This window comes from Bombina bombina, unplaced genomic scaffold (assembly GCF_027579735.1).
Source record: "Bombina bombina isolate aBomBom1 unplaced genomic scaffold, aBomBom1.pri scaffold_565, whole genome shotgun sequence".
Classification (NCBI taxonomy): domain Eukaryota; kingdom Metazoa; phylum Chordata; class Amphibia; order Anura; family Bombinatoridae; genus Bombina; species Bombina bombina.
Window position 1 is genome coordinate 80103 of NW_026511051.1, and position 18220 is coordinate 98322.

Sequence of the window (18220 nt, forward strand, 5' to 3'; positions counted from 1 at the left end):
GATTCAATGTTAGAAAATTCAATCTAAAACAAGTTTACATCACCTTTGCTGCTGGAGCAGTAAAGAAAGAAGTGCATTGTCCAGAGCCTGGCTTTATTACTGTGTACTGTGATTTGATTGGTTGTCCAGATATACTATGTTACTTTTTTCTGTACTTGTATTACTGCTGGAGTAAAGTTTAGAAAGTAAAGTAAAGCAAAATAGGAGCCTCCTGTCATACAATTGTGAAACAAAAAAGTTATGAAGCAAGAGCGGAGTTTATATTGTAATATTTTTTTTTTCAATTTGTGTATAAATAGTGTTTGCAGCAAGAAAATAGCTGTTCAGAGTGACCAGTACTACAATTAACTGTGTGGTCACAATGTTTTAGATCAGGAATGGTCTGCCAACTTCGCATATGGTAGTCAAAAAACAATTTTATTTTTTAAAATGCTGGATATGTGTCCTGTTACCCAACATGCACTTATTGTCTCGTTTATAATTAGTCATGACAGCCTCAGTTCCTCCAGCACCTGTCAATGACGTCACGTACTCGATTTGTTTGCCCTTGTTAGGCTCCGCCCACCCACCGGCTGCAGCAGTGAAAGAGGCGTGGCGTTATTTCAAGTAATGGGGCGGAGTTGTGATGTCACTTGCTGCTAGACACGCCCCTCCCGGAGCTGCTACTGCAAGTCCTCAGTGATCGGGCCGGTACCAGAGACACAGGGGCAAGCAGATTTACTATATCCCGTGAGAACCGGTGGAGCTTCGTTCCTCAGTGTACAGCACCAGTTTCAGAGCTAAGAGCAGTCTACGGAGGTAAGAGGCTATTGGATGTATGTCCCCGGGCCCTACAGCTCAGGGGATGATAGCAGCTATATTGGGATGATCAACGCAGCGGGAGGGGTGGAGATAATCACTAGTAAGTGCACTGAGGATGACAACCGCTATATGTAACCTATGTGATGGTTCTATACCTTCCTACTGTATATTTGTATGTATGGCCATTAGATCTCTGCTATACCACTGTCTGGTACTAGCTTATATTTTTGCTGATCAAAGTCCCATAGCCTGATGAAATCATCCCGTTGCTTCACCCTATGACAAATGATCCAGTCAGTTTTACAAGCTGGTGTTTGTCATTGTTTTTATGTTATTGCACAACTCAGTGGCCAACCTGCTGTTACACTTCTCATTAGTTGTTAATTAGTCATTATTTTGTTGCTTTCTCTACACAGTGTGTATTTTAGTACAAAACATGGTGGTGTTTCTTGTGTGAGGACAGGCCTGCTGAAGGTATTTGTAGGGTAGAAAGAAGTTGTCTACCTCTGTACTTTGTTGTTGAAAATGGAATACTTTTCATTCATTAAAGGGACATGAAACCCAAATATTTTCTCTCAAAATTTAGATAGGGTTTTTTTTTTTATAATTTCATGTTCTTTCTCATTTACTTGTATTATCAAATTTGCTTTGTTCTCTTGGCATTGTTTGTTGAAAGATCAACAATGCATTACTGGGAGTTAGCTGAACATATCAGGTAAGTCAATAAAGAAAGGCATATATGTGCAGCCACCAATTAGCACCTACCTCCCAGTAATGCATTGCTGCTCCTGAGTCTACCTAAGTATTATTTTCAACAAATTATACCAAGAGAACAAAGTAAATTAGATAATAGAGGTGAATTGCAAAGTGGTTCAAAATTGAATGTTTTATCTGAATAAAAGAACAATTTTTGAGTTTTATGTCCCTTTAACTTGAAGATGCATACCATGTTGTATAATTAAATTATCAATTAGATATGGATACAAATTATCTAACATTTTTAGCTTACTTTGCTTGAATTGTTGCTTTGTATACACTGCCAGCTGCAGACAGACACCCACAGTGCTAACCTGCAGTTTTGTCATACTTTGGCACTTAAGATTGTATTTTGCAGGGATTTGGCAGTTTCAGCTATATCATGTGCCTATGAAAGAGGAAGGATTTTGAGGTCTCTGCCAGTGTTTTCCAGCTAGTGGCATCTGTGGATAAACCTTGCTTTATGCCAAAGATGTGTCACTAAACCCACTGAGTGTAACAGACCCTCACCTCTTATTACTCCATAAGTGAGTCTACTGTTGAAATCCCCTAAATCTCTTAAGCATTGGTCTAAGAAGATTTACTTGGCATATGATGTATGTATAGATTTTAGTAGCAGGGACATTTTACTGCAATAATTATAATTTTTTATTATTGTACAGTTGACCCTTGGTAATCATAAGTTTAACCCCCTCAGAGGTTAAACACATAACTAAAGTGTCACTCAGCTATGTGTGGTTATGTCCTGCATGAGGCTGACATGCAAGTTTTATCTATGTGTCTAACTGCTTTTTTTTTAGGGGGGGTTAATACATAAACAACTTTATTATTACATTTAGGTTCTACGAAATTGGCACATTTCATTATAGTATTATTAGGACATAGTAAAGAGAAACCATAGTTTAAATAAAATGCTGAGCAGTTTCAATCTGAGTCTGATTACCCAGTCTCTCTTTATTCTTCATTAGATGTTCTTGGATATCTTATTGGAAAACAGACTATATTGTTGTGAGTTGTACGTGTGGATGTGTATAATCCACATACAAGCTTTTGCTACATCCTTTGGCCTACATGATACGCCTACACACCTTTGCATGGGATCTTTAATGCGTGTGTCCTAAACTTAAACTCGCCTTACTGCGTTATGAAATTTCACAGAGTATGGTGCACATCATTCTCCTAAACTATTATTTATTTCTGAATAAAAAATAGTGTTTGCTACTATGCTATTTTCACTAGAATTAAAGGGAAAGTCAAAATATATATTTTTTTAATTCAGATAGAGCATACAATTTAAAAAAAATTGTAACAATTTACGTCAATTATCTATCTAATGTGCCTTGTTCTCTTAGTATCCTATGTTGAAAACATACCTAGGCAGGCTCAGGAGTACCAATGCACTACTGGGAGCTAGCTGCCGGTTGGTGGCTGCATATATTTGCCCCCTGTCATTGGTTCACCAAATGTGTTTGCTAGCTCCCATAAGTTCACTGCTGCTCCATCAACAGAGGATACCAATAGATTAAAACAAATTTGTCAACAGAAAATAGCAAGAGATTAAAACAAATTTGATAGTAAAAATAAATTGAAGAAGCGGTTTAAAATTGTATGCTCTATCTAAATCATGAAAGAAAAATTTTGGGTTTCTCTTTAAGACCTAGCTCCTGATAAATTTTTGGGACCCTGTATGCAATTCTGTATGCTCTATATTGCAATGGCACTTTAAGAAACTTTCTCTGTTCACAGGGAAGATAGAGAGATATATATAATCTATAACAAAAAAATGCTTTGTTTTTTGTTAAAATAAATAAAGCCGTACCCTCTACTGAGGCATATTTTTGTTCTATTTTTTTTTCTAGTCTTTGGTTTATGCAATAGATCAGAAACCATATTGCTAGCTTGAGTCATTAGTGTATATAGTGACACAATTAGCAGCGGTAGACTTGTGAATTAGCTGTGTGACTGGCACTGCTGATGGGCTAACCTGTAGTTTCTGCTCAGGACCAGCAGTCCTCTGCTGTTCCCGAATGGTACTTAAACTATGTGTTTAAACCCTAGTGGGAATGTAGACGCAAGTGAAAAAATATACATGCTCTGACAAATTAGATGCTGAAAAAATGTATTTTATATACAAAATACCCAATTATAGTGGAGAAATCCTTCAACATTTTTTTTTTTTTATTTTTTTTAGCATATGGTCTCTTTGTAGGATTTTTCCACTATAATTGGTTAGTTTGTATATACAACAAATGTTTTTAGCATGTAATCTGTTACGTTTTTGCTTCAGAGTAAACGGGGAAGAGCTTTTAATGGAAAGCAGGGGAATTATGTTTGCACAGAATAGGTCAGCAAGTAGTGGGACCTCTTGTTTGTTTTTTTCTCATATGTCAAGAAGTTGTAAGTTGTGAGAATTATCGTATTGCAAGTACACAAGTTCTCGTTGTTTGAGAGTTTCCTAAAAGGCTAACAAAGAGTTTTCTGTTAGGTTTTTGTACAGTTTCCACTCTTCCCTACTAAGTGCTGATTGTAAAAGGAGAAACCCATCTGTACTTGCACAGATCTTGGACAAAGAACTTCACACAGCCTGTTCACCTCACTTTTCCCTTCTAAATGCCACAGTATTCACAAGCAAACCCCTATCTCTATAGCAACACAAAAGTGAAAAAACATTTTTTACTTGTAAATTCTGTAGGAACAAGTTTTTTTTTTAATGTTTTACTAAGTACATGGAAGTGATAAAATACTTTTTTTTTCACAATTTACTACTTGCATCTTGTATGTATTTTGTTTGTAACCTCCTTTGCAGCATTTATTATGCCCAACCCCCACTTTGGCAATTTTTAATAGTGAAGATTTTTAGGAACAACCAGCAAACAAAGTAGTTCTGTTGTCTATCTATGCAATGGTGAGTGTATAAAAACACTTATATCTCCCTTGGCCTACTAGCAAAATAAAAATGCAGAAATGGGGGTTTTATTAGGATTTTACTGATAAAGTATTGAAAGTAATGCATTACATGGACATAGAATGCTTAATTTTCCTTTCATGATTCAGATAGATCATACAATTTATAAATTTGCTTCATTCTCTTGGTATGATTTTTTGAAGGAGCATCAATGCACTACTGGGAGTCAGCTGAATACATCTGGTGAGCCAATGAGGCGTATATGTGGAGCATCCAATTAGCAGCTAGCTCCTTGTAGTGTATTGCTGCTCCTGAGCTAACCTAGGTATGTTTTCAACAAAGGATACCTAGAGAATAAAGCAAATTAGATCATGAAAGTCAATTGTAACATTGTTTAAAATGCATGACCTGTCGGAACTATGAAAGCTTACTTTTGACTTTACTGTCCCTTTTAAAGTTAACAAGCATTAAATGTTTAACTTTATAAGCTTTTCCACTTAATACAATCTGCCTCATGGTTTAACAGTAAAACATGTTTGGGATACCAACTAAATTCATGGGTTATGTATGGTTGCACAAGCTGTATGTAAATCATTTCAGTGAGAAGTCTAAAAGTTTCTGGAAAAGTTAACAATTTTTTTTATATGATCCCATTTGGCTGTAAAATAGTGGCATGAAATATACCAAAATGGGCATAGATCAATACCTTGGGTTGTCTAAGTAAAACAAAAAATTATAGTTTTGATAGGTAAATTAAAAAAAATACAAGGCTCAATTTCTGTTTAAATGGAGTGATCACAAAAAATTCTAAAAATCCTCACCTTATTTTGGGCAAGTTCTTCTTTGAAAGTGTTTAAATCATAGAAATGTTTGCAAGCCAATGCTTGGATAAGGCTCATAGAAATATTTCTTTAGAAATACTAATAATGCAGTGGGCCAGATGGGGGAGGCATCAAATTCATGTATAATTTTTTGGTACAGTAGCATAAGGTTTTTTTTTTCCCATTTAGTGCAGTCATTTGGTGACTTGTCCCTGTCATCCAGTAAGTGGTGGCCAGTTATGGCCAACTGATATCTAGGCAACTACTGCTCACAAACATGCAATTTTTAAACCTTTTTTTTCCCTAAATGTTATTTAATATTATTGGTTTTTGTAGTCTAAAAGTCTCATATCAATCTATGCACTAAGGAAATTGACATGAAATGTGACAGTCACTGGTGTCTAATCCAGAGTTACCAAACATGACGCCTCAGTGCAAACTCATTAATTAACTGACATATTAACATGCATATGTTTTCTTGTTGACTCGTAAATATTTCTAAGATGATTTCCAAGGAAGTCACGAGAGTCATAGGTGTCTTCTCTCTCACAACATGGATTTGACACTTGCTGTGCATGTGAGTTCAGTGTTATGAATGTGAGCCTGGTAATTGGTAATTGTTTTTTTCTCATAACACATAGTTATATTAATAAATGTATATATTTCCCCACAGGAACTGAAAAGTATACAGATGTGGAATTAACTAATTTAGAAGCAGCTGCTAAATCATTTCTAGTTTTACCCCATTTAGCATTCTTGCAAGAATGAAAAACTGAGTTTCCCAAATGGATGAGTTTTGAATAGGTACATAATACTACTATTATTATTATTATTATTATTACTACTATTATTATTATTATTAATAGATACAACAGACTGTCAATGTTATTCAGCAGAGTGTCTAGATACAACTCAGATCGTCATGCCATCAGTGGGCTGAGGTTGGCAGCCATTTCAAAGTGGCCAGAAACAATATTCACTTTAAAGCGATGGTAAACTCCATATAAATTGATTATAGTATTGCTATTGTTAGATTACATTCGATTTAGACACTCCATTTCATGTAATGCAATGTATGTAAAATCACTTTCAAATTGATATATAATAACTCTGTCTAATGAAGTCTCTCCAGCCCCCTGTGACATCATATCGTTTGTTTATTTTTGTCACGGATACCAGACGGCTAAGGCTATCCATGACCGTGGCTACAGGCTGTGGTCACTTGCCAGCTACATAGCTGAAGTCGGCACGGAGGAAGCAGGACCCGTTGGGCGGAGCTACCCAGTCGGGGTAGCCGGGGTATCCGTCACAATATTATTCTACCAATCCGTAAGCCTTTCTCCAGACAGGCTTACTTCTATGCAACACGATTTACACAAGCGCAGTCTTGCATTCTTCTAAGAATACGCCCATCCAATCAGGAGCGTTTCAGTGCGATGACGATTTTGCGTGTTCATGTATTTTGAACGCATGCGCTGTTTCTCTGATTTTACACACGGCACGCAGAAGTAAACATTGAATTGTGTATTATTGTCAAACGATTCATTGTTTACTTGGAATAGTGCCAGTAAGTATATAGCTGCACTTTATTTCACTATGGATTTTAATCTCCCAAATTTAGCAAAAAATGTTTCATAGAAAATGCGATAATATTATTTTCATTGTATTTCATCAATATTTTTTTTTTCAAACAATTGATATAATATTATTATTTCAGACAAATTATAAGCAAAAGCAATAAACTATAAATAAAACTTACATTATTTGGTGTTGATGGGATTCAATAACGTTAGAGGCAATTTACAAAATTGAACTATATAATGAACAGACTTTGCTTAAAATTTTAAATTTATATTGATATAAAAATGAAGTATTTGAAATTTATTAAAAATTGACAAATTAAAAAAAGGAATAATTGCAGTGTGGGGGATGGTTAGGATTAATTGTAACAAGGGGAGGAAGTAATTAGGAATAATTGCAGTGGGTGGGGATGATTAGAATTAATTGTATGCACATATGCTCGTTTTAGAAGGGACTGATTGCTCGCACTCTCTCTCAAGTCAAACTTTTTCTTCAGACTGAAACAAGTAAACATTGAACAATAATAAATTGGTGTGCACTCTACTAATATACCGAGACCTAAAAATGTGCTTGCAGTCATAAACATAGCATAAGAGAATTTTATAAAAGAAAGAAACAGCCAATAATTATATGGTTGTTAAAGAATGACAAGGCAGCGCTCAAATCTCTTTAAAGAAAAGTGGTATTTATTAACCTTTCACCACTAGTGTCCAAGACACCCAAATAACCATTAATAACAGTGTAAAATAAAATTAACATGAGTTGTCCAGGCCTGGAACCATTACCAACTTAAGCATAATCACATAGGTGAGCACATAGTGTAAAAACACGCTCATAATAAATCAGTTGCATATGCCTAATGAATAGTATAACACAATTGAATACAAAGTAGCAAACTAACAAAAATTGCTAACAACAATTGTTATAATGTCGCAGTCCATACAGAGCACTTAGTGTGAAACACACGCTCCGTTATAGTTCCATAAGAACCGTGCAGGTTTGCTACACTTGTATTTCGCCACTGTGTGAAAAGAAAAAGCTAGCAGCATGAGTTGGTCTCACCACATTCAGCGGTAACGTCCTGTTGTACCGTAATTGCAGACTTCCAGCTGGCTACACCAGACGCATCAGCCACACTTGTCTCAGAATCCGGTACGGATACAAGAACACAACAATGCCTTCTTAGCTTATCAGCTGCCACTTGCAATCTTAAGACACCTGGATGATGTTTAAACAATTCCACCATAAGCCTTATGGAGAGCACTTGTTTTCAAGTTTTGCCGCTATAAGGAACGTCAGACATGACGCGTTTCGCCCCTCCCCTTTGTGGGTTGACCTCAGGGCTTCATCAGATGCGGTTACATGTTGAATCCGGCCTTTTTATAACACCTGATAACAAATGATTTATACATGTTCCTCCTTTTTTTTTAAAGGGTAACACCAGCAGAAAAAACTAGTAAATTATTAACAATATTGCACCGTAACTGTTACGAAAACGATGCCTATACAATGTTTAATTCATTACAGTTATCTTTGTAAAGTGGCAACAATGACTAACTTCAATTAAGCACATAGTTGCAAATCCAACTTAACAGCAGAAAGCTAATAAAAAGTGTATATTTACAAGGAAATTGGATACAGCACACTGAAAATGTGCATATGGCAACTATATATATATATATATATATATATATATATATATATATATATATATATATATATATATATATATATATATATATATATATATATATATATATATATATATATATATATATATATATATATATATATATATATATATATATATATATATATATATATATATATATATAATTACAGGAAACGCAAGAAATCGATCTTCTCGTTCAGGCCATAGGGTGCTAATGTATTAAGACGATACATCCAGCGTGATTCATTTTGCAACAAGAGTTTATCAACATCCCCACCACAGCGATGTTTTATGTTGTATACCTGTTACTTTCAGAATTGTAAAGTCTGAATTATGATGCATTTCAAAATGCCTTTCTACAGGACTATCTTGTACTTTATTTTTTATATCATCCCTATGTTCCCTAACCCGATCCTTCAGATCTTGTTTTGTTTTTCCTATATAATATAAAGGACATGAACAGTGCAAAAGATAAATGACCCCTGTTGTGTTACAAGTAATCCATTGATTGATTGTCACATTTTATGCCTGTGTTTGTTTCAAACTTGCTGTTTTTTTGGATAAACCTGCAGTACACACAGTGTCCACATGAGCTGTATCCACACCATTTACCCTGGGTGCTTAACCATGTTGAAGATGGAGTCTGTCTCTTATATTCACTTTGCACCAATGTATCTTTCAAACTAGTTGCTGTACGTGCCGTCAGTAGGGGATAGTCCCCCACATATTCACTTAATTCGGCATCTTGTGACTCGATGTTTACTTGGTATACGTCATTTGCTCCAATGTGCATGCGTTTAAAAATGTCAGTGTTGGGACCGCGCAAATTGTCTGACGTGCAGAGAGGGTGGAGACTAGGTAAGCATCCAGTTTATTCAGGCAACTAATTAAGAGGGGCAGAGCGATGTGGTGCAACAACGGTTTGTCAATATCGATAAATTTTAATAAAAATACATATAAATATTTTGAAATGATAATGCGGTTTAATATATATATATATATATATATATATAGTACTAAATAATCGAAATCTGTAACTTAGCATTAACGGAGTTTACCATCACTTTAAAGTAACTTTTTTTACTGTTCCTGCTACATTATATAGTAAGGGTTCAGGAGGCTATTTGCAGCGTCATCTAAGGTAAGACTTTAAGATATCTAAGGTGTAGACTGTCCCTTTAATAATGCAAGTCAAGCATATCAATAATTAAGAGTGAACTCTAGTATACTGTACATATATTTCTGATACATAGTAAGAAGAGGGAAATTGACTGATACATATATTATATTCAGTATTTTGATTTTACTGTTGTCCGCCTTGTGGCTGAATTGGGAACTGTAATATGTAGGCTGCCAAGTGTCTGGCTTCATAAAGAACAAACTTATTATAAAACTAACTTTGCTCTTTCAGAATGGCACAGGCAAGGAGCTTTTGTGGTATTGTTTGCTTTTCATTTTAGGTAAGAACAATACATTTTGATATCTTAGTTTCTCATACTGTTTTTTTGGATACTTCCCATTCTTTACGTTGTACAATAATGTATATAAATGTTTTTATATCTGCATTTCATTTTAGCTAAGAATATTGTGCATCTGAAATACAGAAATAGTTTGCAGTATACTTTGTTTTTACAAACATGCTTCAGTTTTAGCGGCTGCCAGTGCAGACACCCCACATTCTAGTGCTGGTGATGACACATGACATATATCACTGACGCACTTAGATTAAAGGGCCATAATACACAAATGTTTAAACACTTGAAAGTGATGCAGCATAGCTGTAAAAAGCTGATTAGAAAATATCACCTGAACATCTCTATGTAAAAAAGAAAGATATTTAACCTCAAAAGTTCCTCAATAGCCACCTCCCATTGTAAAGGATTTCTAAGCAGCATATTAGTATGTCTGTCCCGGGACAACTGAAAGGATGAGCTTTGTGCACTCTCATATTATTTCACCAATCAGGTAAAGGAAGCTTACTATGAAATCTCATGAGAGTTAAGTCAAATCTCACAGTAAGAGTTCATGACCTCAGCACATGCTGATTGGCTGCTGTTCATTTCTTCATTTTTTTACCTGCAGCTGGGAGCAGATGAGTATAACTTTTTACACAGAACTTACTCTGCTGAGCTGAGGAAATTGTGAGGTAAAATATCTTCCTTTTTTACATAGAGATGCTCAGGTGATATTTTCCTGTCAGCTTTTTACAGTTATACTGCATCAGTTTCAAGTGATTTAGCATATGAGTATTATGTCCCTTTAAGTAGAGCCCACAATCTCTCTGTTATACTCAAAGGATGCTCTCTGGCCAGCCCTGTATCATAGACTACACACAGTGACAAGTTTATACTTCTGGTGCACCTACATGTAGGCTATTTAGCCCCCGCCCTTGCATGGCATTCACTTAAAATGTATCAGTGGTTTAAAAAGTTCTTAAATCCCATATTATAGCCTAAAAAAAAATGTAAATTTGCATGGGTGCATTTCAATTTTAAATAGAAGCATTTTTTTCAAAATCCTTCCATTGTTTTTCAGCAGCATATGCACATGTTGTATGTTATGAGGGCTGTGCACCAGTATTCACACACAACACCTTCTCAGAGTCAGCAGTGACTTATACACAGACACAATACACACCACCGCCAACTCTCTGAGCGTGAATACTGGTGCACGGGTCTTCATAGCATATGTGTGTATGCAGCTGAAAAACAGGAATAACTTTTACTAGAAGCATTTTGCTAATGAAAGTATATTGCAAAAACTGTTTAATTTAAAATTGAAATGCACCCATGAACATTTAAATTTTGACCTTTTTGTATCCTTTTAAGGGGCCTTTAATTTTGCATTTATGTGAAGAATGTTGCACAATTACATGATATAATCAGCCAGGTGTTTGTTGTTTTGTTTGAAAGCACTCATAGGCAGCTGCCTACTAGAGGTTGTAATGTGAGTACAGGAAGGTCTACAGCACAGAATTGCAAATGATCATAGTTACCAAGACTCAACAAACCCAGGAGCCAGGGAGCCACTGGCTCCTAGAATTTTACCCCGGCTCCTAAGTGTTTGTATTATTATCCGTATAGCTATATACAAATACCTATTTTTTTGTTCCTAAATGTTCTTACTGGCTCTTAATTTTGAAACAGATTTGTCAACCCCTGGAATAACATGTTGCACAGCAGCGTAGCCCTTATAAAATACATTTATTTAAATGTATTTTATAAGGGTTTGGATATAAGTTGCCTAATTGTTTGCTGTGGTTAAAACGATTATCTTATGCGGTTTGGTCCCCTCTGCCATACTAATAAGACACACTGTGGTACAAGTTAGAATATAAGGTGCATGCAAATGACTACTGCCTAATGCTTCCTCCGGTGCTTTTTATTTGTTTCCACTATTTATCAGCATTGTATATTAGTGTATATGTTGCATGTGGCTTTGTAATCTACTAACGTTTTTGTATCTACCCTACTGTCTTATCGGTTAGTGAAGCAGGTGAGCACGTGCTACAGTAAGCTCAGGGAAGAGCACGCTCCTTCTTACACTAGGCTCCTTCTTACATGTGCAAGCGTTGGCTAATGTATACGTTTCTGAATCTGTGCATGCACATAGGCTTGGGCCACATGCCAATGTATATCTTGCTAAACAATACTAGTATGAAATGTGTTTATATAGCAGTATGTACAGAATTACTAATGTAAGTTTACTAAGCCTTTGAGAAAAAAATGTACTTTTCTAATACATTAGATATTTTCTGTGAGCTGGTAACTTTTTGCTTTGTTTTATTGTGGTTATTGGGATGCACCTATTGCCATTGAATGTATAAAAGAATAATTAACCTGATCTGTGGCTTTCAGAGAATTGCTTGTGAACATCATGTGACGAGGTACAAGGCCGTACCCTCTAAGAGCACATGCTCAGGTTATTGTTGCTGCAGTATTGATAGAGGAGGCTGTGGTGTCTCACAGCTATTAGTGGTTTCCTAGTTCCAAACTGCTTCGGAATATGAAATCTAACTTTCTTTTTCTACATGGGTGTACTTTATCATCTTGAAACTAAAAGCACACTGACTGCTTTTAGTTTCACTGTGTGCTCACTGCATTTTTTACTTGTTTCTCGAGCTTTGGGCTTTTTGTTCCAAAGATAATTTTTTTTTAAATGTTTGACTTGAACAGTGACTCTGAATCAACAGAAGATGAAAATACAGATGAAGATGCCACCCCTTCTAGTTTACTGGTACGTTGGATAAACATAAATAAAGCATTCTAGAGTTTTCTGTAAATATAGTTGAACATTGGAAGAACGCAGGGGATCACAGCTTCTAAAATTTGACCTTTATGTACACTCATCTGGCATCACAAAAGGTGTGTGACTTTCTTTTAGTTTTTTCCCAGCTGATAAATTTGACATCAGTTTGGTCACCCCTGCTATATATGATATTCTAAATGACCCCCTATTATTTTTTGTGATTTACATTGTGTCATTAGTCCGTAGTAAACTTTAGTTGATAAATGAATAGTATGTAGAACAAAGAGTTGCTGTCAGACACTTGTACTGCCTTTGAACTTTATTGGTACCTAAATTAAGATTATGTAGAATTCTGTGCAATTTGTTGTTACCTTCTGTGTTGAACCAAAAAGTTTATATCTGCTGGTATGAGTAACTATATAGCATCTGGAAAATGATACTGTTAATAATTTGATGGTGGTCACCCCATAAATCCTCATACACCTTTAAAACAATCATAATGATTACACAACTTTTTCATAACTACTTTTGTGCAGAGGATTTTTTGATATGATGTTATGTTTATATAATTTCATTTCTTATTAATGGCACCAATGGCACTTTTTAGTAATGAGACTGTTATGGACTGTCTCAAGTATTATGCTGTTATATTTATTTGTACACATTTCCCATATCTTAAGCTGCATTGTGCCATAATAAACTACTTGTAAATTGTTCTATATCTTAAACTGTATTATACTACAATACTGTACATTGTGCTCATTTTCCTGCACATTGTTAATTACAATATAGTAATGCTACATACTGTTGCAAGCTTATGTTATGCACTATTCCATATCTGATGCTGTTAAGCAGTGTTTGTGTACTTTTTTTTTTCTGTATTACAGAAATAGTGTAAGGAATCTTGACATTCTTAATATGAAGGCTTCATAGAGCTATATGTGCACTTTGTTGATATCATTCATATCTGAAAGATTTATGACAGAATTGTATTCCTTGTTTTACCTGATTACCCTTATCTGTAAACAGAGTATATTGCTCTCCCCATGATCGTATGCAACTCATATCTCACAGGTTGGAATAAATGGCTATATTTAACAGTTTGTTTTCCATCAGATTGCTGCCAAATTAATGAGAACAAAGTTTTTTTTTTTAAATTGTTATTTTTATTGAAAATTTTGAACTTGACAATGATAAGCTTCAACATGACAAAAGTTCATAGATAAACATATTGACATTTAGAAACATAAGCTTATATAGTTCATTGTTACTGTAAAGGCTATGATTCAATGTCTCAATTGCAGCCTCTCATGTGGTTTTTCAAACATTGAAAAGAGAATAGGATCAAACAACAAATCCAAACAATAGATAAACAAACAGTATGGAAAATAATATAATAACTTACTTCTTCATATCTTCATCTGGATCGGCATTGGCTCTTAATAGATGTGGTTGCTATGGTATTATAAGGTCTGTTCACTATGATGAGAGCATCTGGTTTGCATAGGGTTATAGGTTCACATATTGTATGGTAACTCGATATGAGAGATATTCCTATTGTTTAGCAACTGTTGAAATGACCATCCTGTCCTAGGGAGGGCAAACAACAGTTTGGGGGGGATGTGAAGTAGGTGTGGAGTGTAACGATTCTTGCCAAATAAATTTGGCTTCTAAAAGGGTGTCAACTTTATTACGGCATAGGTAGCCATATTGTTCTAGTGTGAATTGGTCCTCTACTTCCTCAAGCCACATTGATTTTGATAGAGTTAGATGTTTTTTCCAGTGACGGGCTATTAGTTTTCTTGCACTATTTAGGCCTATTTGAAACACCAACAGCTTTAAGTGACATAAGTCAGGAAGGTCATTCAAGAGTGCGATTTTTGGGCTTAGTGCTAGCTCAGGTGAAAAGCTTTGTCTAAAATGCTGTTCTATTGCTTTCCATAATGGACGAACTCTGGCACATCGCCACCACATATGTATCAAGCTCCCATAACCCCCGCAGCAACGCCAGCACCTGTCCGACAGGTTTGGATAAATGCTATTCAATTTCGATGGGGTTAAATACCATCGTGAAATGATCTTATAATTTAACTCTAGTATGTTAGGTGAAGTCGAGGATTTTTTGACTAATTTAAATATTTTGGCCCAGTTATCTTCCGTTATGTGGTCTCCCAAGTCAGTGTCCCATTTGGCTGTGTATGGGGGCAGCGTGTCCCTGTTATTTTTGATTAAAAGTTTGCGGGAGAGTGACAATGTTCCTCTCGGTATGATCAGACACATCCTCTGCTTTTTATGACACCCCTCTCACCCCCCTCCCTCCCTTCCATTTGTTGTATGTGATGTGTATCTATATCAGATTGATCAGTATTGCTTCAGACCTGCGGAAGGGAGGAAAACTCTCGAAAGCTTGTCTTTGAAATATTATTTTAGTCCAATAAAAAAGGTATCACTGCATACTGCAATACTTTGTTATTTGTGCATCTTATCTACTGGACTTAGACAGCTAATCCAATATAACAGTGTAAATTTGCTGTCCCCTCAAAATAACTCAACACACAGCCATTAATGTCTAAACCGTTGGCAACAAGAGTGAGTACACCCCTAAGTGGAAATGTCAAAATTGGGCCCAATTAGCAATTTTCCCTCCCCGGTGTAATGTGACTCGTTAGTGTTACAAGGTCTCAGGTGTGAATGGGGAGCAGGTGTGTTAAATTTGGTGTTATCACTCTCACGCTCTCTTACTGGTCACTGGAAGTTAAACATGGCACCTCATGGCAAAGAGCTCTCTGAGGATCTGAAAAAAAGAATTGTTGCTCTACATAAAGATGGCCTAGGCTATAAGAAAATTGCCAAGACCCTGAAACTGAGCTGCAGCACAGTGGGCAAGATCATACAGCGGTTTCACAGGATAGGTTCCACTCAGAACAGGCATTGCCATGGTCGACCAAAGAAGTTGAGTGCACGTGCTCGGCGTCATATCCAGAGATTGTCTTTGGGAAATAGGCGTATATGTGCTGCCATCATTGCTGCAGAGGTTGAAGGGGTGCGGAGTCAGCCTGTCAGTGCTTAGACCATACGCCTCACACTGCATCAAATTGGTCTGCATGGCTGTTGTCACAGAAGTAAGCCTCTTCTAAAGATGATGCACAAGAAAGCCCGCAAACAGTTTGCTGAAAACAAGCATACTAAGGACATGGATTACTGGAACCATGTCCTGCGGTCCGATGAGACCAAGAAAAACTTATTCTGGTTCAGATGGTGGCAACCAGGTGAGGAGTACAAAGACAAGTGTGCATTGCCTACAGTCAAGCATGGTGCTGGGAGTGTCATGGTCTGAGCCTGCATGAGTGCTGCCGGCACTGGGGAGCTACAGTTAATTGAGGGAACCATGAATGCCAACATATACTGTGACATACTGAAGCAGAGCATGATCCCCTCCCTTAGGAGACTGGGTCACAGGGCAATATTCCAACATGATAACGACCCTAAACACACCTCCAAGACGACCACTGCCTTGCTAAAGAAGCTGAGGGTAAAGGTGATGGACTGGCCAAGCATGTCTCCAGACCTAAACCCTATTGAGCATCTGTGGGGCATCCTCAAACGGAAGGTGGGGGAGCACAAGGTCTCTAACATCCACCAGCTCTGTGATGTCATCATGGAGGAGTGGAAGAGGACTCCAGTGGCAACCTGTGATGCTCTGGTGAACTCCATGTCCAAGAGGGTTAAGGCAGTGCTGGAAAATAATGGTGGCCACACAAAATATTGACACTTTGGGCCCAATTTGGACATTTCCACTTAGGGGTGTATTTACTTTTGTTGCCAATGGTTTAGACATTAATGGCTGTGTGTTATTTTGATGGGACAGCAAATTTGCACTGTTATACAGGCTGTACACTCACTACTTTACATTGTAGCAAACTGTAATTTCTTCAATGTTGTCACATGAAAAGATATAAAATATTTACAAAAATGTGAGGGCTGTACTCACTTTTGTGAGATACTGTATATGACTTATTCAAATATGCAGGTTAATAATATGTGTCGAATGTTGAGCATTTTATTAGTGTGGGGATGATGAAATTTGTTCCCTGTGACTATACTATTACACATCACACAATTGCCACATCGGAAACCATGTACCCTTTTGATAACAATGGGTGGGATCAGTGAGGACCAGTAGGTCTCTCAGATTTTTAGACCTTTTATATACCATCCTTGGACTGGGAGTTGTTTCAAATGGTAGTGTATTGTCCGACTGGATAATGGACCAATTGTCCTTAATCACCGACTCCACAAATTGTGATGCTGGAGTAAACGTAGTGATACAGTTAAGGGATTTGTCCGGTTCTTTGTTCCTCCTGGTGATCGTGTCTACCTGTGCCATAGACTTGGCCCCCTGGCATTGTTGGTTGAGTTAGTTTACGGTATCCTGGGTGTTATTACGCACAACCCGCAGGAACTGTGAAGAGCTTACCCCATTCTTTTGAAAATTAGGATGATTGCTGTTAAAATGCAAAATACAATTTTTGTCTTGTTTTGTTATATAATGTAGTTTGTAATAAACATCCTTCGTTGTTAACTGTTTTAAAGATCTCAAGATCAAGAAAGTGTATCTTACCCAAATCGGCTTTAATCTTGAATCTGATTGTAGATTTTAAAGTGTTTAGACCCTCAAACCAGGACATAAGGGCTTCTTTCGTACCCCTTCAAATAAAAAATACATCATCGATGTAGCAGAGATTAAAATAGAATCGACTCATGTCTGTGAAAGAGAAAATATTACTTTCTTCATATTTAGCCATATATAAATTGGCATATGCTGGGGCCACATTTGATCCCATGGCAGTGCCAAGGATTTTAAGGAAATATCCTTACTCAAATCGAAAGTAATTATTTTCCAGACATAGTTCTAAAAGATGGATTACAAACTCTACCGGTGGTCCGCTATATACATCGCTTTCGGTCAGTATACGTTTACGTCATTTCAATCCCATGTTTATGTGGGATAACTGAATTTAGACTCACCACATCCATGGTGACCAGTAAGTCAGTCTCCCTAATGTCAGTTATGGATTTCAGAAGATTAATGAGCTCAAATGAGTCTCTAAGGTATGACTTAGTGTTTTGTACCACAGGTTGGAGGTGGTAGTCTAGATACTCAGCAATTGGTTGAAGTAACAAACCTCGGGCAGATACAGTTGGACGCCCCAGAGGATTCATAAGGGATTTGTGTATCTTTGGTAGAAGATATAGGATGGGACAAATAGGTTTGTCCACATTTAAAATCATAAACACATCCTCATCAATAGTGTTTGCCTGAAAAGCTAGATTTAGCACCTCATCAGCCTGTTTTTTAAAGTACACATCTGGTTAAAGGGGAGTCTACAATATGTAATCCCATTATTCAGTTGTTTCAAAGCTTCATCTCTGTAT

General features: G+C 36.6%; 1 protein-coding gene across 4 annotated transcripts in view; it reads left to right on the forward strand.

The window, feature by feature from the left end:
• Window positions 1-626: 626 nt before the first annotated feature.
• Window positions 627-18220, forward strand: part of LOC128643579 (phosphatidate phosphatase LPIN2) — a 212554-nt gene continuing 194960 nt past the window's right edge. For 2 of the 4 annotated variants that reach the window (XM_053696420.1, XM_053696419.1), the window contains exon 1: window positions 627-798. The gene's annotated coding sequence lies outside the window, so the exon portion shown is untranslated. Of the gene's footprint in view, window positions 799-12711; window positions 12773-18220 lie in introns of all 4 variants that reach the window. The other 2 variants (XM_053696421.1, XM_053696422.1) reach the window with 2 other exon arrangements.